The sequence below is a fragment of the Mustela nivalis genome, assembly GCF_964662115.1.
Source record: "Mustela nivalis genome assembly, chromosome: 8".
In the NCBI taxonomy this organism is placed as follows: Eukaryota; Metazoa; Chordata; class Mammalia; order Carnivora; family Mustelidae; genus Mustela; species Mustela nivalis.
Genome location: NC_139027.1, coordinates 137,663,384 through 137,685,702, shown reverse-complemented (window position 1 = coordinate 137,685,702; position 22,319 = coordinate 137,663,384).

Sequence of the window (22,319 nt, the reverse complement as noted above, 5' to 3'; positions counted from 1 at the left end):
TACTGAGGGCTGTGGCTAAAGATTGTGTTTCAGTCTGTGGGTTGTGTCTAAGTACATACCATAACTTCTGTAGTAAGACTGACCATCCAACCTACCTTTGCTTGGTACCTTCTTGGTCATGTTAAGAATTGCTGTTGCCCTTTCATTAAACATTGGTTGACTCAGTATATGTGGGTCTGTTTCTGGGTACTCAATTCTGTTTCTTTGATTTATGTGTCTGTTCATTTACCAGTACCACACTGTCTTGATTACTGTAGCCTTAGAGTATGTCTCGAAATTGGGTAGAGTGATTCTTCAAGATTTGTTCTTCATCTTCAGTATTGTGGGGTAAACTTTAGTCTTTCCATATAAGCTTTAAAATCAGTTTGTCATTATTTATAGAATAGCTTACTGGGATATTGATTGAATTATGTTGAGTCTAGAGATCAGATTGTGAAGAATTAACATCTTAATATTTAATCTTCCAATCCATGAATATGGAATGTGTTGTCATTTATTTAGTTTTCCCTTGAATTCTTTCATTAGAGATTTTGTTCTTTGTATATGGATCCTGTTTATATTTGTTTAATATTTATCCTAAAGTATTTCACTTATTTGGGTACTTTTGTAAATGGTATTGTTTTTGCCATTTTAAATGCCAATTGCTGATATGTAAGAATGAAATTGACCTTTGTATATTATCTTTGTATCTTAAAGTCTTTCTTTTTTGATACTTGCTTGTTAGTTCCAGGATGGGTTTTTGTTGTTGTTGTTATTGTTGTTGTTTTGTCAATACTTTCAGATTTTCTACATTGATAGTCCTCTTATTTACAAATAAAGACAGTTTTCTTTCTTTCCAACCTATATACCATTTATTTCCCTTCTATTTCTTTTTCTTGTCTTCTTGTACTACCTAGGATTGTAGTATGATGTTGAATAGGAGTGACAAGAGAGGACAATATTGCTTTGTTCCCAATCTTAGGGGGAATATCCACCTTGCACCTGTAAGTATGATATTAGCAGTAGATTTTATTTTTTAGTGGATGTTCTTTAATTTGATTGAGAAATTGAGAAATTTCTTCTCTATCCCTAGTTTTCTGAGAGTTTTTTTTTTTTTTTAATCATGAATGGGTGTTGGATTTTGTCTAGTACTTTATCTTTTTTTTTAAAAGATTTTATTTATTTGACAGAGCACAAGTGGGGGATGGGTAGTGGGAAAGGGAGAGGCATGTTGGGCTCCATAGCAGGACCCTGAGATCATGACCTGAGCTGAAGGAAGATGCTTAAGCCACTGAGCCACCCTGGTGCCACCAAATGCTTTTATATTTATCAGTTGATATGATTGTATGAGCTATATTCTTTAGCTTGTTGATATGGTGAATTATACTGATTGATTTTTAAATGTGAAATCAATTTTTTGTATCTGGAATAAATCTCAGTAGTGGGATTCACCCCCCCCCCTTTTTTTAAAGTAGGCTTAACCCCGTAATATCAAGACCTGAGCTGAGATCAAGAGTCAGACATCCAACCAACTGAGCCACTTGGTGTCATTTCTTTCTTCCATCTTTGATAGAATTCACCCGTGAAACCCTCTGGGCCTGGTGCTTTCTTTCTTAGAAGGCTATTAGTTTTTGATTCAATTAATAGAGGGCCTACCCAGTTTATCAACTCAAACCCAGTGTGAGTTTTTGCAGTTTCAACTTTTCAAGGATATGGCCCATTTCATGTAAGTTATCAAACTCATGGGCAACTAGCTGTTCATAATAGGAAATCATATTTTTATATTTAATTTTAGTTTGATATTCAAATGCTTTCCAATATACATATATAGCTTTTGTCTTTAAATTTTTACTTCAACTAGTCATCATGAAAAAGAAGAGAACTTGAATAAACACTGATACAATAGTAGAGGCCAAAGAAACTACTCAGCAAAGAATTTAAAGTCCAAAGTAATGTGAGCTTGCTAAAGGGGACCTATGGGGAAAAAACTGTATTTGGAAATTAGTCTCTTTTTGCCCATAATCTTCTCTGACTCTGTTCTCAATTAGGATAGAAGAATTTCCCTTCATTTAGAATATTTTTGGAAGTGCCTGTGCCCTGTTAGTAACCCAGTTGTTCTACAAGCTGTAAATTTAGATTAGGTTAGCTACTGTTCTGTACTAATACAGAATGCCAATGAAAAATGCAAATAAAGCCAAATGCAAAAGTAGTGCATTTATTTTCAAATTCATCCAGCTTTTATTTTTGACATCTTCATAGCTGCACTTTGAACTCTGTCTTCCCCATCTTGGATAACCATTTGTGAAGTTTTTATTTTGGCATAAAATAACTTATAAAATTATCTACTCATCAAGAAATAGCTTAGGCCAGAGAGAATTTGGCTTGGTGGAATAATGTCAAGGCACTTATCCTCACTTCCGAGCACACTGTCATCTCCCCTTCATCTGTGCCCATTTCCCACTTATGGATCTATAAGAAAGTTGTAATATATGCATGAGGAGGCTTATAAATAATACCAATAAGAAATAATAACTAGTATTTGTTGAATATGTTCCAGACATTGTGATAATGCATGATATGCACTCTATGTGTTGCCTTACTTAATACTTACAACAATATTTAGATAAAGTTTATATTATTATCTATTTTATACATTGAGAAAACAAGGACAAGGCAGGGTAATTAAATTATTTACAGTCACACAGTTAGCAAGTGGTTAAATAGAATATTAATTTTTATAGCTGTGATAGACTATAAGAATGAGTCCATAAACATTCTCCATGCTGTATCCATGTCCTTCAATTGTGACTTTGAAGCTCCTCCTCATCATGGAGAGGAGTCTGTTTTTCCGCTCTGAATCAGGGTTCGCTTGGTAATTTGCTTTGGCTAATAGCATGTGATGGACATGACTATACACCAGTTCAAGCTTAGGTTGCGGGAGGCATTAAATACTTCCAACTCAGTCTCTTGGATCCATGCCTCTTACATGAAAATGAGCCCAGGCTATCTCCTCGAAGATAAATATTCATATAGAAAAGAGTCCAGTCGTTTCGGTTAAGGTCATCCTAGTCTAGAAATGTGTGTGAGAGCCCAGTCAAGGAGCGCCACTGACCTGAGGGTCAGTTGATCTTAGAAGTAGAAGTAAGTGAAGCAAAGACCAGATAAACTTCTGAGCTGACCCTTAGATGCATGAGCAGTACTAAATGTTTGTTCTGTTAAGTCACTAAGATTTGGCATGGTTTGTTACACAGCAATAGCTAACTGCTACAAATATCAGTAAATAATAATGTTATTAATGGGGAATAAAGGTGAAACAGGGCTTATTTTCAAGATAATTTCATAAATCATCACAGGTAGATGATCCTATAAGTGACCTTATCCCTGATTTGTGTTTAAAATTGTTTTACAATGTACAAGTCTTGTGTTATATAGTCTTTAGGAAATAAATTGGATGTATGCTATTAGAGCCAAGCTCCTGATGAAATAAAGCCCTTAAATCACCTGAATTAATTTTTAGTTCAATCCTTGGTTTTATGTGCCTGTTTCATTTTCTATTTTATGTAACTCTGAATTAAAACTAAAATAACCCGTTAAAAGAATAATGAATATATTGTGCTCATTTTTGAACTCCATTCCCAAACCTTGGAAGTTTCAATTCTTACTATTTCACCCAAATTACTTAAAGCCAATAGTTAAAAAATTCCAGACACTTAAAAGAACAGAAACCCAATGAGATTAGTTGGAAAAACAAGTTATTTTATTTTATTTTTTAAAAATATTTTATTTATTTGACAGAGAGAGATCACAAGAAGGCAGAGAGGCAGTCAGAGAGAGAGAGAGAAGGAAGCAGGCTCCCTGCTGAGCAGAGAGCCTGATGCGGGGCTTGATCCCAGGACTCTGGGATCATGACCTGAGCAAAAGGCAGAGGCTTTCACCCACTGAGCCACCCAGGCACCCCAAAATAAGTTATTTTAAAGACATGGGATACTTACAGAAACCACTGTTAGGGAAGAACTGAGAAACAGTTCTGTCTCTGATTCTCTCTCTCACTTGAGTACATGGGCTTCTATCTTTGCCATGCTCTGCTTAATTCTGTCTGTGCCACCTTCCTTTAGGCATTTCAAATAGTTCCTGTAGTGAGTGAGGTGGTTTGTCATCTGGGTCTCCCTTTTGGGATTGAGGCATTTTTTTTCTTCAGCAACTAGAAGTGCTGGTGGTCAGTGGCTCTCAGTTGAGTTGCTCTGTGGGTTTCTTTTAGCTTAAGAGAGATTCATTGCCTGGGACGGGGCCTGATTTCAATGACTTGTTGTCAAGGTGGTATAAAGGCTTGGCTCCCTTTTTTCAAGGTGGGAAAACTAAATGGGCATCATAATTTCAGAGCTTCCAGCAGTGAGTAGGGCCCAGAGCAGAAAAAGGCCCTGTAAGAGATCCAGGATTCAGTGCAGTTGTCCTGCTGCTTGGGTCATATGACCTGACAGCCCATATGGCATTGGAAGTACTTGCTCTGGGGAAGGATGCAAAATGGAGTTTATGGCAAATGCCAGTAGAAAAATAATAATGCAGATCCCTAGGTTTCTGGAGGACAGCCAGGCTGTCCTCAGCAGAGAATTGTACACCATTTAAAAAACAGCCCCTAATCCTGGTACAGATGAGTTTCCTGATCCTGGGATAGCAAGTGACTATGTGGTCAAGGCTACCCATTATGACCCAAGATCTGTCAGGCTCAGCAGCAATGCACTGTAAGATGTGCGTGGAACGTCTAGGGTTGGGGAGGAGCAATGCCAGAGGGCGCAAGTGAACTCCATGAACCGGTGGCCCAGTCCCCCATGTCATTCCCCAGGGCTATACCATTGATCATCCATCAGTTCACACCTGTGGCTACTTGGAGGAGGTTCTCTTATGACCAGCTGATAAGGAACAAAAGGGACCAAATTTGTTTCATGGATTAGTTGGCCCATTTTTATGGAAGCAAGCTGTTGTAAGCTCTCGGGTGTTCCAGAAAACAGTAGTGAAGAGAAATCATCCTAATGGTAGAGCTTTGGACAGTCCACTCCATTATCCACTTTGTGTTCAAAGGACAGAATAGGGACTCTGGGGTGGTGAAGATTGGTTTGAATGGTTAGTTGGGGGCCTGGAAGGAGTAAGACTGAAAGAATGGGATCAAAATGATTTGGGGATATGGCATGTGGGTGGATTATGGGAGTGGGTACAAAGTGTGAAAATCCTTGAATTGTATGTGAATAACACCAGGGAGTAACCACCAGGGAAGAAGCACTAAATAATCGAGGGGACAGAATAACTCAGCTAGTAGACGTCAGCCAGTATCTGTCGTCGGCCGCCCTGTGCTGGCACGAGTGCGTGATGAAGTAGCTACAATGGCAGGGATGGGGAGTGCATGGGCTCAACAAGCAGGACCCTTTGATCAACAAGGCTGACCCAGCTGTTGCTGCTCCTGGGTGTCCACTCTGCCAGCATCAGACCTGCTGAGCCCCGGATGGGTCCCATGCCATGAGAAGCCCAACCAACCAGCCAGTTGGAGTAAAATGACTACATCAGTCCCCTTCCTACACGGAAGGCACAACACTTCCTCTTGATTGACTTCAATGCCTATTCCAGGATGGCTTTTCCTGTCCTTGCTCACAGGGTCTCTACCAGCACCATGTCCCAGGGCTTTACAATAATTGATCCATGAACACGGGAGCTTGTATAATACGGTGGTGGACCACTTTACAGTAGCAGAGGTATGGCTCTGGACATACTGCTTTCTGCAGCCCCTCACGCCACCAGTCTGATAGAGTAGAGAACATACTTTCGAAGATGCAACTCAAGATGCTTGAGATGACATCCTGAGAGGATGGGGTGGCATCCTCTGGGGTTCCACAGACACCCTAACTCAGGTCCATCGTATGATGCTGTGTCCCCGGCAGGCAGAAAACAGGTTTTAAAACAAAGAGTAGAAGGATGAGTGACTCCCCTTGGCATGATTCAAAGTGACACACTTGCTAGCTCCACCCCAGCTGCTCTGGTTCTTCCTGAAACTGAGTGGCTCGTTGGATTTTGCACTGCTGACAACTTGTTTTCCTCATCCCAGCCCTCATTCACCTAATCTGGTTCATATTTTTACTTAATGAAAAATAGCACTATGTGACTATGAAAATATACTCTCTTTTCAAATTCCAAATTCCCCAAACTGTAGAATTGAGTTATCAGGAAGTAGCCAACCCTGGTTCCTGTCTCAGCTCTCGTGCATGCAGACCACCTAGTCCTGTACTTGTTAACTAGCCCTCCGGAGTGTAGCCCACGTTCTCTAAAATGACAGTAACTCACAGAAAATCATTCTAATCTTTTAGGTTGGCTAAGGGCAGGGGCTAAATGAGGTCATGTATGTAATGGGCTCAGCACAGTGCCAGGCACACTAAGTACACAGGGAAGTGTTATTCCATTCGGATTACCACTACAATTAGTACTATTATTACTAGTACAACCACTATTATTTCTCAGGGTTATTGGGATGATTTAATAAGATTACATATACTTAGTGCATGCGTAATAAATGGTAGCTACTAAATTAAACATAAATGACACTAGAAAGCATGACACATTAGGCTTATTGACAACATGATTTAATTTAATTTAATTTTTAATACTATTTTACAAAGTTCTGAGTTCCTGACCTTTGCAGACAGATCTGCTCTTGTTCCTCTGTCCCTTTTGTCATGAGAGTTGATATTCTTTGAAATATATAAGGTGTGTCAAGTTTCACATGTGTTAGCTCATCAGATCCCCAGGCCAGCTCTACAGATAGGTATTCTGATTACCCCCATTTTACATATGAGGAAACTGAGGTCGAGATTAACATATAAGCAGTCTTCAGTCAAGCCTCTGCATTTGACTGCTGCTATGCTGTCTTTGATGTCCCCATTATCGTCCATTAGGATTTGCCACAGGCAAAGAGGAGAGAGGGCCTTAGCATGGCTGGGGCAATACTGGAAAGAAGGATGGATTTTTAAACTAGTTCTAGAGGAGGACTATGATGTATCTAAGTCCTGAATCTTAACAATAGGCCATTAACTTAGTATTGTGTAGAGACCCTTGCCAAGCTTAAATTCATTATAACCTTGTCAGGTTCAATGTCGACCCTCCATCTTTCCACTTTTTATACAATTTATTTAACAACTTGGCCCAAATGAGCCCTTCTGCACTTTTGGGGTGGTTTGTTTTGTTCTGGAAGAAGAGTGTGTGATACTAAAACCATGAAAGTTATTACCAAAGTAATAAGAAGTAAAAGATAATTATAAATTGATATTAAATCTCCCTGATCCATGTTTTATTAGATGCTTGGTTGCGGAAAGCAGAGGTGAAGTGATTATCAGGAGTCTCTCTCTCTCTCATCTTGAGGCCCCAAATTTTAACTTACAGTCTGAAAATCTCACCAATTTTGGCAAAATAGAAACAGTCACTTCACGGAATTGTTTCAGTGGTCAAATATGGATTGTACAGATATTGTGTGCCTTAATGAAGTGGCAGAAGTGTGCTTTGATAAAATTTCAGAACCTGTTTGGTTTTCGTTTCTTAAAGATTTTATTTATTTATTTGACAGAGAGAGCACAAGCGGGGAGATAGGGACAAGAAGACACCCCCACTGAGTGTGGAGCCTGATGTGGGTGCCCTCCCAGGACCCTGAGATCACACCCTGAGCCGAAATCAGATGCTTTTAACTGACCGAGCCACCCAGGCACCCCAGCATATTTGGTTTAAAGTACAAATTCTGGTCGTTTTCTGAAAGGCTTTAAGAAAGTCATTGTGGTGGCAAAATGGTATTAACTAACATCTAGAACTTTCTATCTGGTGCCCCATTTCTGTATTTTCTACATAGTGCATAAGCTTGAAGGGACCCATAGACTTTCTAGCTGAAGTAATCGAGTCTTAGAAATGTGCAATGATTTTCTGAAGTCATATACTCACAAAATCTCATTCATTCATTCACAAATATTGTTGTCTACTCTGTACCAGGCACTTGGACTAGGACTTATGGGCCATTATAGAAACAAGACAGACCTGCCCCTTGGTTTCATGGAAATTGCTGAATAGCAGGGGAAATTGAAGATAAACATAATCATACTAATAACATATGGAACTTCTGTGATAAATCCTTTGATTAAAAAGCATAATTAAATCTATATATCTTCCTAAAATTGGAGGGTGAGGAAAGGCACCTGAACTGAATTCTAGAGCTGCACTGTCCAATATGGCAGCCACTGGCCACATCTGGCTATTTACATTTAAATTAATTAAGGTGAAATTGAGTTCCTTGGTTGCATTATCCATATTTATTTATTTATTTGTTTGTTTGACAGAGAGATCACAAGTAGACAGGCAGGCAGAGAGAGAGAGAAGCAGGCTCCCTGCTGAGCAGAGAGCCTGACGTGGGACTTGATCCCAGGACCCCAAGATCATGACCTGAGCCGAAGGCAGCGGTTTAACCCACTGAGCCACCCAGGCGCCCCTAAATACTTCGTTTTTGTTCTTGTTTTTGTTTTGCAGCAAAGAGAATGGATTAGAGGTAGCGAGAGTGTGGAGTACATGTGGTGTCTGATTGTTGAAAGTAAATCACAGGGCAGATGTTGACTAGATGTCATTGAATGAATGGCTCTTCTAAAATGAATCATGTGTGGGGGTGCCTGGGTGGCTCAGTTGGTTAAGCAACTGCCTTTGGCTCAGGTCATTATCCTGGAGTCCCAGGATTGAGTCCCACATCAGGCTCCTAGCCCCACGGGGAGTCTGCTTCTCCCTCTAACCCTTGCCCCTCTCAAGCTCTCTCTCACTATCTTTCTCAAATAAATAAATAAAATCTTTAAAAAAGATAAATTAAAATGAATCATGTGGGACCCAGACTATTCACATCAATGTTTTAATCAGCACTATCAATCAGATTTAATTAATGGTCAATATTAATTATACCAATTAGGTCATTATTATCAGAATAATCAGCATTATCAGTTGGATTCAGTGATTGAATCCCAGAACTCACCCTATTCTTTCATTACTTTGTCCAGAAACATTAGGAGCAACCAACCAATGTCATTATATTTCTTGGTTTCCCAGAAATGTTAGAAAGCATCAGATACAGAATCACTTGGCTCCTTGCTTCTTATGAGGGGTTGATTGAGCATATCAAGTGAAGATATTTAGCATGTCTCTATAAACAGTTCATGCCAAGGAGTATCATTCTCTCTTTACTGCTGGAGATAGAGTCTTTAGACCTAGTCATAATAGAGAGCCAATTCCAGAAATTCTGACCCTAATCCAGAAAACTCGTCTTCAGAATTCCATTCCTCTAGAACAACTGGTGCCAAAATCTCTACTAGTCTGGGTTCTTCTAAGAAACAGAGCCAAAAGAAATAATGTTTTGCTAGCTATCTGGTCATCCCACAGCCCAGTCAAGTTGACACATGAAATTAACCCCACAGTGCTCTAAAGTGGGAGATCAGGATTCCATTTCGCATGTGTCAGGCTCTGCGCTCCTCCATGTGATCGGGAGGAGGTGCGTATTTGAACAAGATGACCTCAGAGTGTTCCCCGGCTGGCCAGAACACCCACGGGGGGACTGACCTGAGCCAGAGCGTGCTGAGTGCAATGAAGGAGGTGTGTGTAGGCTGCTCTCTGTCTTTGGAGGAGGAGGGATAAAGGAATCAAGCAAACCACCGGGAACGAAGTCCATCCCAACAGGGCTCCTCAGAGCACGCGCGCCCCCAAAGGATGTTTTGGGAATTAAGTGAACATTGCCCCAGTTTGAAAGCTCTCCATTCCTCTGAATCACTTGTCACAAGCTCTTCTCCACTCGCTATTGATACATGTGTCTCCCATTCTCCCTTATCATCTCTGATCTCATGCTGGACTTGCGCCCTGTGGTCCTTCTGCTATGACCTTGACTGCCTTTGCCAAGGTCAAATCTGCTTTCTACCTCCAGGGGGATTCTTCAAGCTTGCTTGGCCACCATCTTCTCTTGACATGCCTTGGTGTGGCTTCTGGAATGTTTCCCTCTCAGCTCCTAAATCCATCTGCAAAGACAGTTTTTCCTCCTTGCTTGTTCCCTGTGCCTGCTGTCCCCTGCCTTCATCTTGACAGCAGAAATCTGGACAATATCTAAGTTGGGACTTAACAGATGTGTTGTGGACAGGTAGAGATCTGGCGGAAGACACTTGCTGTCATGCAGATTCATGCCTGCACAGTATGCTATATACCGCAGCAGGCTGAAACCAAGGTGTTACCCCTTAAGGGATTTATGGCACAGGTACCAATTTCCAGAATCCATTAATTCACTCATTTTTCAATAAAAATTATTGAAGTCCTACTCTGTGCTAGGCACTGTGTGCGGTATAAGGATTATGAGTCTGAACAGGACAGAGGTGATCACCGGTCTCGTGGAGTTCATCAGCTACCAGAAAAGAAAATATAGTGATTAATGGTAATTGTGACAGTTACCCAGAAAACAAAACCTAGTGGTTGCAGGAGGTGAGCGAATCTGGGATGGGGGTGGGGTCCCGGGAGGAAGTGAGATTTAAGCAGTCTGGAGAAAATGCAGGAGTGACTCTGTGGCGGGGCAGAGGCAGGGGGAGGGATTGTCTCTGCAGAGGGACCTGTGTGCACATGGGCCTGAGATGGAAGGGGTCAGAGTTGGATGTGAGGGGCCACTCGCAAGCTGCCGCTGTACCTGAAGGGCGGAGAGCAGAGGAGAGACTGTGCCAAGGCTGGTGGAGGCGAGCGGGCATCATAGGACAGGAGAGGACTTTGGATTTTCTCTGTAGGTAATGGGGAGCTAATGAAACATTTTCACTGGGGAATGATATGGTCGAAGTTGTGTTTTTAAAATCCCTCTGGCATCAGGGAGGGAAAAGGAGGGGAATCCCTCTGGAATCAGGGGTGACCCCTGGAAAGCCCTTCAGGACTCAGGAGATGGTGCTGCTTATCCCCAGTGGTGGTGGTGACCGTGCAGTGGAAGTGGAGACCCATCTTCCAGAAGGAATTTTAGGGGATCGTTAGAGAAGTGCCCACTCCCACTTCCAGACAAATGTTCTCTGTTTCTGCCGACTTTTCACTTAAGAATTAGATGCTGTATGGTAGAACTGTGATACCGATGCCTTATTTATTCCCAAGAAAGTTACAATTTCAGAACTTTCTGACTGAAGGGGGGCTTCAAGCGCTTGAGAGCAAAGGGGAGTGCAAAGCAGTGAAGCAGGTACTGAAAACCAGGAAGGGACCTGGGAGGGGTGTTTTTTGGAAGAGGAATGGAAGCTTTATGACACTTCCATCTTCCACATTTCATTGATCAGACAGGACCCCCTCACCCCAGACCAAAGCCAGACGATGTCCATAGATCCTCTAGGTGAAGACAGATTTTCAATCATTTCCTTTTGAAAAGCGACCCCATGCACACCCCGGTCAGAGGCGGAGTGTCTGCAGGCAGCCTGGGGGAAGGTGGTGGTGGGCGCGCACACCCACGGATGGGAGAGTTGGTCTAGAACTTGAGAATGACTCCTGCATGTGTGTGTGTGCGCGCGCGCGCGTTTTGTGTTTGACATGACGGTGTTTCCATAGCAATGTGAACTTAGAGTTTTCAAGAGGCTGTTTTGATGGAGCTTTGGCAAACCACGGAAAATCATTAATTGCGCTTCTTTGGCACCAGCTTGTTATAAAGGCAACTCTGGGGAGACTGAATCGGTGGGCTCTGTAATGACATCGCTAGGTCCCACATCCATTGGAGAGGGAAACAACCTCGTCTTTCCCTTCCCTCTCTGCGGCTCGCCTCCCTCACGGGGCTGGTCCTGTGCCAGCCCGCAGAACGACCAGGGCACAGGCAGCAAGCAGTGACTTCTTTAGTCCAAGACCGGGGCATGTTATTGATTACTTAATTGTCTTAGTTACAGGCATTTCCCCCCAGCTCACTGGGGCCGAAGTCCTCACTTAATTGCCCTCAAAAGGTCACTTTGAGCCACTCAGCCCTTCCTTGTCACAGTATCCAGTCAGACTGGCTTCTTTATTAACACTTTCTTCTAAACTCAATCAAGGTAGCTTCTTGGTTAGAGCTAAGAATACTCCCACATCCTGATAGGGAGCCAGATGTTCATCTCATGGTGATTTGTTTGCCCCTGTATCCTCTTAATCTTTCCTACTGAAAGCAAAATACAACCCCAGAGATTTCGGTTGCCAAGGACAGACGTCCAACTTGAGCCACTTGAAAGTTAATTAGGTTGTACAGGATGTCGGGCAAATGGCATTTGTTTTCTGTCCCACTGCAACTTGGTAATCAGAGCTGCTAAGAAAAACAGTGCCGTCGAGGACTGGATGGAGCACACTTTCCTTACATAGAGAAGAGACAGCAGGGTCAGCTTCGGTCGGGTCCCCCCCGGGGGCCAACACAGGTCTGTTGGCCTGCACGCACCCTCTCGTGTTCAGCAGAAGGACCCTGTCTTCTAACCGTAGGGGACAGATAGAGAAGTGGAGGGTGGGCCAGGGGCCGTATGATGTACACAAGCAGAACAAAGGAGTACACATTGCATCTGAAACAGGAAGATATTCCTGCTCAAGGAGATAAGCCCAGCACAGGCTGTGAGGACTCTATCTCGTGGGAAGAAAGTGTTCCAGACCCATGACCAGTCCTTGTAAGGCTGAGAGGTTGAAAGACTCACTCATGAGTCCGCCTTTCCCAGTGGGCTCCACTGGGACACATCCTGATAGGGAGCGGCTCTTGTGAGGGGGCAAAGACATCGTGAGAACATTTTCATCTCCGTCTCTCTGTCGTCTAAGCTTCTTTCTCTTGGCATCATTCTTTACCATTGCTGTCAAAGACAGCTGCCACTAGCTGGCTGTGATTCCTGGCCACCCAGGTGCCCAACTCTGAAGCCAATAGCAGGGTCCCTTCTCCTCTGCTTCCATATATATAAGATCATCATGGGACAACTCTGCTTGGTTTTGCTTGGGTGACATGTTTATCTCTGGATCAACCACTCTGACAGAGAGCTTGGGGAAGAATGGTTGTCTAGGCCAGGGTCACCAGTCCACTCCTGGGAACATTCCTGGCAATGACCAGCATTGCCTCCGTCAGCCGCAGCATTGGCATGGAGGGGAACGGATTTCCAGTGGAAAGACATATGCTTGCATGTAAAAACAAGATGGCCACCCACCATGCTAAGTGACCTCCACTTAATCCAAGGATACTTCCTCCATCTTCAAATGTGGAAGACGCCTGCACTAGCTAGATATATTAAAATTAAACCATTAAACATTGATCACTAATTATCACATTAAAATCACCAAGGAAGCATTAAAATGTAAAATGTGGATTCCCAGGACCCCATCCTTGGAGTATTTGATTCAGTGGGTCTGGACTTACCCCCTGAACCTATAAATTTTTTTTTTTTTAATTTCATTTTTAAGTGATCTCCCCAGCCAACATGGGGTGGGGTTTGAACTTACAGCCCTGTGATCAGGAGTCAGCGCTCTACGACTGAGCCAGCCAGGCATTCCTGAATTTATAGCATTTTTAAGTTTTCTTGGTTATTCTGGTAAAGATCATACTTGGAGGACACGAGTGAGTACAGCTGCAGTGCAACTGCAAAGTGTGGAATCTTAAAAGAAAGAGGACATCGAGCCAAATGTACTTTCAGAATATAATATATAATTTCACTTTAATTCTTAAGAAACCATAGTCCATTTCTGGTGGCTATTGTCTGATTCTTCCTCTGCTGATGGAAGGGGCAGGCGGGGAGTCAGGCTTGTGGGACAGTTTTGGCCACCATCATCGGAACCCCTCTATTGGGGAATTGCACATCTTTGGAGTCTTGCCGAGAGCAAGGCTCACTCCCGCTTCAGAAGCTGAAATTGCCAGGCTAATCTGTGTCCAGCCTCCCTTGCAGCTGTGCTTAGAGGTAGGTCCTGCCAAGGAGAGGCACTACCCTAAGACCTTGGCTTGGGGATTGGGGCACTAAACGGAGCCTGTGGTTAACCTCGGACCAAGGCACCCAGTTACGGCACCAGGGACATCAAGAGATAATTCGGATGCTTCTCTGAGACAGAGGGCAGTATCTGAGGCTGCAGATTTTACACGGTTCGAACGTTTTGATTGGCTGGTGGCTTGGGCCGGGGTGCCATGAGCATATGTGGTCATTGGACATTAGTCTTTGCTCTTCCCATTCACTCCATCCTCGTCCTCAGACAATGATCTATTTAAAGCTGTGACTTCCTTGAGTTCCTGTAAAATGTGGAGCACAGAGGGGAAACAGGAAGCCTTTCTATGGCAGGTAATTCTGAATACTTCTTAGAAGTAAAAAGTTGAAAGTAAAGAGGTTACACACTGGCCATCCTTGAGCTCCCTGGAGCTCACAGCCACATTCTGGGCACAGCTCACAAACATTCTGAACTAGTTGCTAACATCTAAAAGTGAAGCTTTCACCAAAATATCCAAATTTATCTTTCTATTGAAAGATCATTGCCAGGTTCATCTGGTTCGAAGTTTACTGGCGGCTTCCTGCTGGAGAGGAGGCACAGGGCCTCCGGCTTTTTACAGTTCTCTCCTGCTGGGGTCACCCGCTCCTGGTCCCTGATCAGCTTCAGGATCCTGTATCCAGCTGGAGTCTTGTATTCAGGCCCCCAAAGCCGACTCTGACTCATTTCGGTAGAAAAGGAATTTAGTAGAATTTAGTCAGTGGCTCCTGATGTAGAGAATGGGAGTCACGGGTTGGAGGTGATGCGGGTGGGGGTGACACCTTGGCCTGGCTCCCGCTGTAGGACTGCGACCACCCAGGTGGGGTGGGGGCTCCCGACCGTAGACCCCCTAGCCTGCTGCTCACGTTGTCATGTGGGTCCGGGATGCTGGTTACTACCCCAGAGCCCCGGCCCCCGCTGCTGCTTCCGTAGAAGCGGTTCTGGGAGGTCCCTGCTCCCTCACACACTTCAAATTCAGTGTCTGGGGCAGGTGTGTCTGATTTGCCGCGTGCGGGTCCCATGCTCGCACCCGAGCTGCAAGAGAAGCTAGACTAGGAGTACCTGGCACGTTCGGGTTCTGCGGTGGGAGACAGGCTCAGGTTCATAAAGGAGGAAGAGTCTGTGGACGTGGGGAGGGGTTTCTGAAACCCCGTAACCAGGAAGAACAGCGTGTGCCTGCCACAGCCCCTGGAGACACTCAGGTTCGCCACTCACCTAGTATGCACCAAGCCCTAATTAGATTTTGGTGGAAGGGAGTATAAGACTAGGAACTTCAGGAGAAAAAAATGATAGGAAGACGGTTAGAAAAAAAGACAGGCAAAGGAAACATGGAAAGGCAAAGGAAGAGAGAATAAAATACAGCCACAAAGGGGCAAAATTTAAAGTGACTCATGCCTTCAAAAGCTTTGCTCTAGAGCACAGCCATCTATTTCCTTGCTTATTTGGCTTTTCTTATCTATTTTTGCTTTATAAAAACTCCACAAAGCCCATGGAAATCTCTGTGAAATTCATTTTTTTTTTTTTTTTTTTTGTGGTCAGGAAATATTGGACCCAGCTCAGTCAATCGCCAAAACACCAGCTGCCTAAGTGATGAGTTGGTCTATCCAAGAGGTAGTTATTTAGCCAACAGACAGATGGCCAAGAAAGTCAAGTTAGTTGGTGTGCCGTTTGTCATTCAGGATGCTCGCAGCCAGCTGAAATAGCCAGAAGCCAGCGGACTCAGAAGCCATAGCCCGTCACCTTGGACTTGTTCCTAGAATCCTGCAGGTACCCAATTAGCAAGCAGAGGACAGAGCAGGGGAGATTTTGCTTCACTGAGGCCACAACCTAGCAAAGGAGGCATTTTCCCAACCCCCGAGATAGTTAAGAAAGAGGCTGAGCTGGTGGCGTGGCCAGGAGTGAGATGCTCACGCCCCAGCTGGAGGACAGCAAAACAAGGAACAGCTGTGAAAATGGGTGTCTGGGAAAGGAAGGGCAACTGAGCAGTACTTTTTCCAGAAACATATTAAATTCCAAGTATGGAAGGACGGGTTCTTACACATCATCAATAATTAGTGAGAATTCGAGGAAAACCCTACGTTGATTTTTGCAACTATCTAGTGTTATCATTGGAAATATACTCAGAGAAGGTAGCCAGAGTTGGGTTCTGTGTCCCAAGACTTGATTCATGAACTTCCACGAATATCTAAAGTACTTGTGCTCTGTGCTGTGAACTGTTCCGGGGGCATCGGTCATGACAAGGAGAAGGCAGCCCACCTGTGCCCTCATGGAACTTCTGGCGTAGTAGATTCTCTGACTCACATAATAAGACGAGGAATGTCAAACTCCCATTTTCATTCTAAATGAAAACCACAGAAAGCTTCGAGAAGGTCATAAGATGATCTAACCAGTTATTTAATTATAAACATAATATTTCATATATGTTCATTTAATATATTTAATACATATAAATATAAAATATATTTATATTTAATTTATATTTATATATAAATTTAAAATATATTTATATTTAATACATATAAATATAAATATAAAATATACATATATATTTAATATAGTTAACACATACACATATGCTTCTCTACCTTGTGTTTATGGTTGGTAACTTTTATTAAACATTCTGTGATTTCAAGCCTATCTTCTTCCTCTGCCGTAAGGTTCATTCCCACATGCCCTCTACTGATATTAATAATTCTAGGAACACAAGCAATTTCTCTCCTGAATTTGGTGTCATTCAACTGGCAAAAAAAAAATAGTTCTGAACCTACTAGAAGCCCCTTGCATTTTTTAAAAAAGATTATTTATTTCTTTATTTGACAGACAGAAATCACAAGTAGGCAGAGAGGCAGGCAGAGAGAGAGGAAGAAGCAGGCTCCATGCCGAGCAGAGAGCCCGATGTGGGGCTCAATCCCAGGACCCTGGGATCATGACCTGAGCCCAAGGCAGAGGCTTTAACCCACTGAGCCACCCAGGTGCCCACCCCTTGCATTTTTGTTTCAACCTTTCTCATATGCTGTGGGGGAATGAGCTCTGGGTGTGAAGACAGGTGTCCTGCAGTCCAGCCCAGCCCCGCCACTCACTGGCAGAGTGTCCTCTGGCAGCAGCCACTCAGACCCTCTGTCTCCCTGTCTGTGAAATGGGGGTCATAAGGTCTGTTTCCCCAATGAGTCATGGCAATTAATTGGGACACATGATCAGCAATTTTTTTTTGAGGTTTCCCCAAACAAAAGAAAATAACCAAGGGAGTTATTATGTTCGAGGATTATATTATATTTGAGGATTAGATTCTCAAGTTAGTGCACAAGGGAGAGCGACTGCTTGGAGTCAGACTTACCCTGGAGACTCTGTGGAATGTTCACCGTGGTGTCTGAGCACCCCCTCTCTGGGAGCTACCCCTGCCAGCTTTTCCTTCCGAGTACAAACGGGTTGCTCTTCCTTCCGCTGGGCATCAGATAAAGCGGTTGGCTGGCTTTTAGTAGCCATGGTGGGGGGAAGGACTTCTCCATAAACACTAGAATCATTCTCGGTGATGCAGGATGCTCCTATCAGAGAGGAAGACATCTCTGCAGAGATGCGTGTCACACCTCACACTCACTCCAGCAGGCGCCCGAGGAGCACAGTCGGTGGCGAGGAGAGTCACTTTGGGACTGATACTCTTCCCCTCCTTCCTCCCTGAAGTGCACACCATTAAACCCAGAGCAGTTCAAAGTGTCTAGGACCCTCCAGTTGCTAAATAACTAATTGGACTCCCAGCTCCTTAAGATACCTCCGTCCGGCTCTGAGGACCCCGGGCATTTTGACACCTGCACCATTTCTCTGATTCCGCTGTTGCTGTGATGACGGTTTCTGGCCAGCTCTTCTGGACTTCCTGCATAATTTTCACTTCGGGGAATCTATTTCTGCTAAATGCTTCTTCCAGATACTCTGAGGGATGAGACCCATTGCTTAAGAGGATGAGGAAGAAAGACAGAAAAAGAAAATCGGGCTCCTTGTCCCTCGCCAGGAACTCACAAATCTGCCTGGCGCGTTGAGCCCTACCGTTTGGCCTCATCACCCCCAGGGTCCCGTCCCGTGGCCGTACGTGGGTGCGCTGACAACTCGGCTTTGCTTCCCGTCTCTGTCCGGGTGTCGGAACCTAGGGTCTCTCTCACAGGTGGGCATGCGGTGGCCTTCCCCATTACAACGTCTGTGGGGGTGACTGGGGGCCAGGGAAGCTGGTGCGCCTTGGCCCAGGGTGCGTGGTGCATCGCTCGCTTCGAGTCACTAATAGATTCCATAAATTAATGGTAATCGTTGCTACATCTCATTAAGCACCTCCTGCATTCCCAATGCGCTGCAGGTGCCCTGCAACCATTTCCCTGTCCAGTCCCCACAGGGAGCTAGGAACCGGATATTATTTTTATGATTGAATTTTTCCCGGCTAAAGGAAGCTTTCTAACTTTCCCCGTGGACGCTGAACTAGTAGGAGATGAAGATAATTCTAAATACTCTGTTTTCAGCCAAAAGGCTAATCAGCCTGACCGCAGATGGCCCCTTGGTGGGTGCACCCCACCAGCAGCGTCTACAAAGTCAAAGCACCATCTGCTTCACGGTCACCAGCTGCTAGTTAATAAACATATTCCCAGTTCATGGGCAAAAGCCACCATTTCAGCGCAGGGACAGAGAGTCTGCCTTGATGATAAGCCTCCTGGGAGATGCTGACAAGTAGGGCCCGTTGGTTGGGACTCTACACACAGACCTTCCTTAGGTATGGGGCAGAAAGTGACGGTGGGCAGGCACACACTGTGCGCCGGGCTGGGCCTTCCCTTGCGTATTCTAAAAAGAGCCGAGTTGAATCTGAAATGTGATCAGAGCTTTCTTCATCAGCTGCCATGTAATTATTTTTCTTAAATGTATACTGTGAGGCATTCTATGTCTGGGCGTCTTCCTAGACGTTGAGTGAATGATTTCTTAGAGTTGGATCAATGTAACTAAATAAAGAAAATTGCTGTTCAGCCAATCCTGCCTATGAGAGAGCATGTTAGTTCCTTTTCTTCCCAAACTTGAATTCAATTTAAAGGATTAAAAAATATGTATTTTAAATGCAAACCACATCTTGTATGTTTTCTGTGGCCGTTCTGGTAATAAACGTCTGAACCACATTGAGAGGGGGTTTCCCTTCCTTCTTTCCACTCCTCGAAAGCCAACAGTTTGCTGTCTAGTTTTTCATATTTTTCCCTCTGCTTATTCAAGCATATCTGTATCTACACAGGCTTAGAGACCTCTAACGTGGGATCACACCATACAGATGAGTTCGTATCTTTTTTTTTTTTTCCATGTCGCTACATACTGCTTGCCCCCCTCCTATGAGGGAGGGTTTGTCCTCTCCCCATGACGCCACCCCAGTAGCCCACCCACTGGCAGGAATCAGGGGTGTGCACTCAAACTCTGCTTCTCTGGCCAAGGTGGGGGGGGGCGAGCATTTGATATCAGATGGAGCAGGGAGTCTCTTCCCTGGGATTCTGGGGCATCCTCTGGGTGGATGGATCTGCGTGTGTAAAGTCGGGAGTGTTTGCTGTCATTGTCCATCATCCAGGCTTCAGAGGAAACTCGCTTGCAGTGAGCAAAAGAATAACACAGATGTGCTGAGGAGAGAGGGAGAGAAAGACAGGGAGAGAGGGATGGAAGGAAGGGGATCCGGTGAGACGGAGGGGCAGGGGGAGAGGGAGGGAGGTGGGGGCGGGCGGTGTTTTGGTTGTCTGGAAGGCTTCATTCCATTCCCAAAGCTCAGTTCTGCCCTTGGACTCTGTGAGGGTCCTTCCAGTAATCCTCTTTTGTGCTCCGTTGGCTTTCCATTCTTACTACCTACAGGTGGATTAAACATTCTAAGCCCCTCAAAATTTTAGAAAGAATTTCACTTTGCCTATCATACTTGTATCGTAGAGAGCGAATGATGCATCATTTCCTCCATGAGAGATATGGGCAGTGGTAAGTCGTTACTTTTTCAATACCTCCCCCCCCCCACCCCGCCGCCAACTTACTGACTCTCTGCTAAATCCTGGGCTCCTGAGGAGTTGATCGTGTATGGGGGCATGGAAAACACAACAAATAAATCGACAAGTTCAGAAAATTGTGAAACGTATAACGAATGGCACGAGCACAGGGTATGACGCCAAGGCTGAAGAGAGGCAGTGGTGTCTGTCTGCGACTGTAACCAGAAGCCTGCCTGGACCCTGTTATGTGGGTGACTGGAGGGGACTGCAGAGATGGAGTGTCTCAGACAATGCTTCAATCGTAAAATTAAGCAGAAACAATTTTTAAATCACCCATCTACTTGCCCCTAGAATGCTCTCTTCATGCAAAGTCAGTGGTCTGGCTGTCTCCAGAGGGGGTTCTGGGGACGTCCTCAACAGTTCTCCGAAACGTTCCGGATTAACATCATACGCATTATTCCCAGAGCCTTTTTGTCCTCAAGATACTTATTCTCCCTTGAAGAATCATGTTTGCTTGGGCTGATAACTATCACCGTGGAGAGTAAAGGGTAATTAAGTGTCCCGGTGGACCTTAGTCTGGTGATGATGTGAAAATCTTTCTCTCTCTCTCTCGATTTTCTACCTTCCACCTGACTGAACTTGGGGTGCCCTGTGCGCCATGCTGCTCAGAGACGTTGCGTGTTCAACCATGAGGTTCTTTTCCAGGCGATGTCCTTCGAGGTGAATACCCTGTGTCTACCTTTGCCTTCTTTGAGACATTTTCTTCAGGAACCAAAAATCACTTTTGATCCTTACTGTCTTGGGCTGACTTGGAACTTGGTTTCTCTGAGGGATGGTTAGACAATCAGTCGTGGAATTTATTGACCTCGGGGGCAGTCTTTCCTATGGAAGACCAGGTCAGATTCTAACATACTTTACCAATTTATAAATTGAGCCCAGCTGCAGAGAAATGAAATCATTAAAGGTCTAGGAACAAAATTTCTGGGCATCAAGTACAATCAGGAGATCTCAGAACAGGGACACTGGGGAAAAAAAAAAAAAAAAAAAGGAAAAGAAAAACAGATCTGTGCTGCGGACTTGGACTTGATTCTGCTTCTTTTCTCCTGGGGATGCCGGGCCTGGAGGCGAGGGTGAGGAGCAGGTGATGCTTCCTTTCTCCAAATGTTAGGACAACATTTCCCATAGGCAAGAGACTGGATTTTTTAATGTCTTTTGGCAGGGGAGGCAGGCCGGACGTGGTATGATTGCTGGGATGTTGTTCCAATGGCGATTTGGAGCTCAAGTGAAATGGGTTTTATTGCAAGGACACAGGCTGTTCTCAAGGAACCCAAAGTTAGATGAACATGTTGCTGGGCTCCTCGTGGGTAGGAATCAGGACTGGAGATGCACTGTTCGCTCTCCCCCACCCCGTGTCTCACAAGGGCGCAATCTTCCCAACTGGCCTCTAAGTGTGGTCGGCTCTTCTGTTTCTTCCAGCATGTTCCACTGTGTTAGCCTGCATGTGGCCCTCCTGTGGCTAGTTCAGGAGACTACAGACCTCTCCTCTGCAGGACCCAGTGCTGACTAGAAGGCCTCTCAGTGTCTCATTCAGATCCCAAAGAGAGAGAATCTGGCATCCCCAGCTCAGCAGCTCAGTCAAGCTTATGGGCTTCTGATATCAAATGGCTTGACAGCCCCAGAGCCCACAGGCTACCCCTGTTCAGTCAACTGTGGTGAGAAGGGACACAGGACCCTATGATTCACAATGTCAGATCACCTCTCGCAGTAAGAGTCGACAAGAAATGCAGTGTTCCCCCTCGCCACAACATCCTGAATAGGGGAACATCTTTCATAGAAAACCAAGATTTACATCTCTGGTTATCTAGGCGGCCTAAAATTTGAATTTTACCCAGAGAGATTTCTTTATATCCACTTGTACTATTAGGTAAATGGAGGATAATTACATTCTCTCTGGAAGCTTCTGGTCATTCTGTAATGATTAGTGAATCCGCAAGATGATCAGTCTGCTAGATTTGGGGGCTGTGAAATAAATTTCTTTTGGTGAGGAAGAGAGGAGGAACAGCTAAGGATTTCTTTAAATCTGAGTTCTTGCAGGAAGGAAGGTGCCCAGAGGAGAAAAAGATGCAGAGAATATATCGGGGTCGGTGGGGAAGAAAGCATGTCGGGTATTTAACAATTCTGTTACCGACAGAGCTTTTTTTTTTTCAAACCCTTTCCAGCCGGAAGTTGAACAAACCAGGTCTCAGTCACCAAGCAACTGTCCTGGAAAAGGAAGGCAGGGTGCTTACCCCTACAGGAGAGGAAGAGACACCAAATTAGATCCAGCCTCTGCTCTCAAAAGACAGCCTCAAATGAGAGGAAATTGCAGCTGCTCTCCGGGCTGAC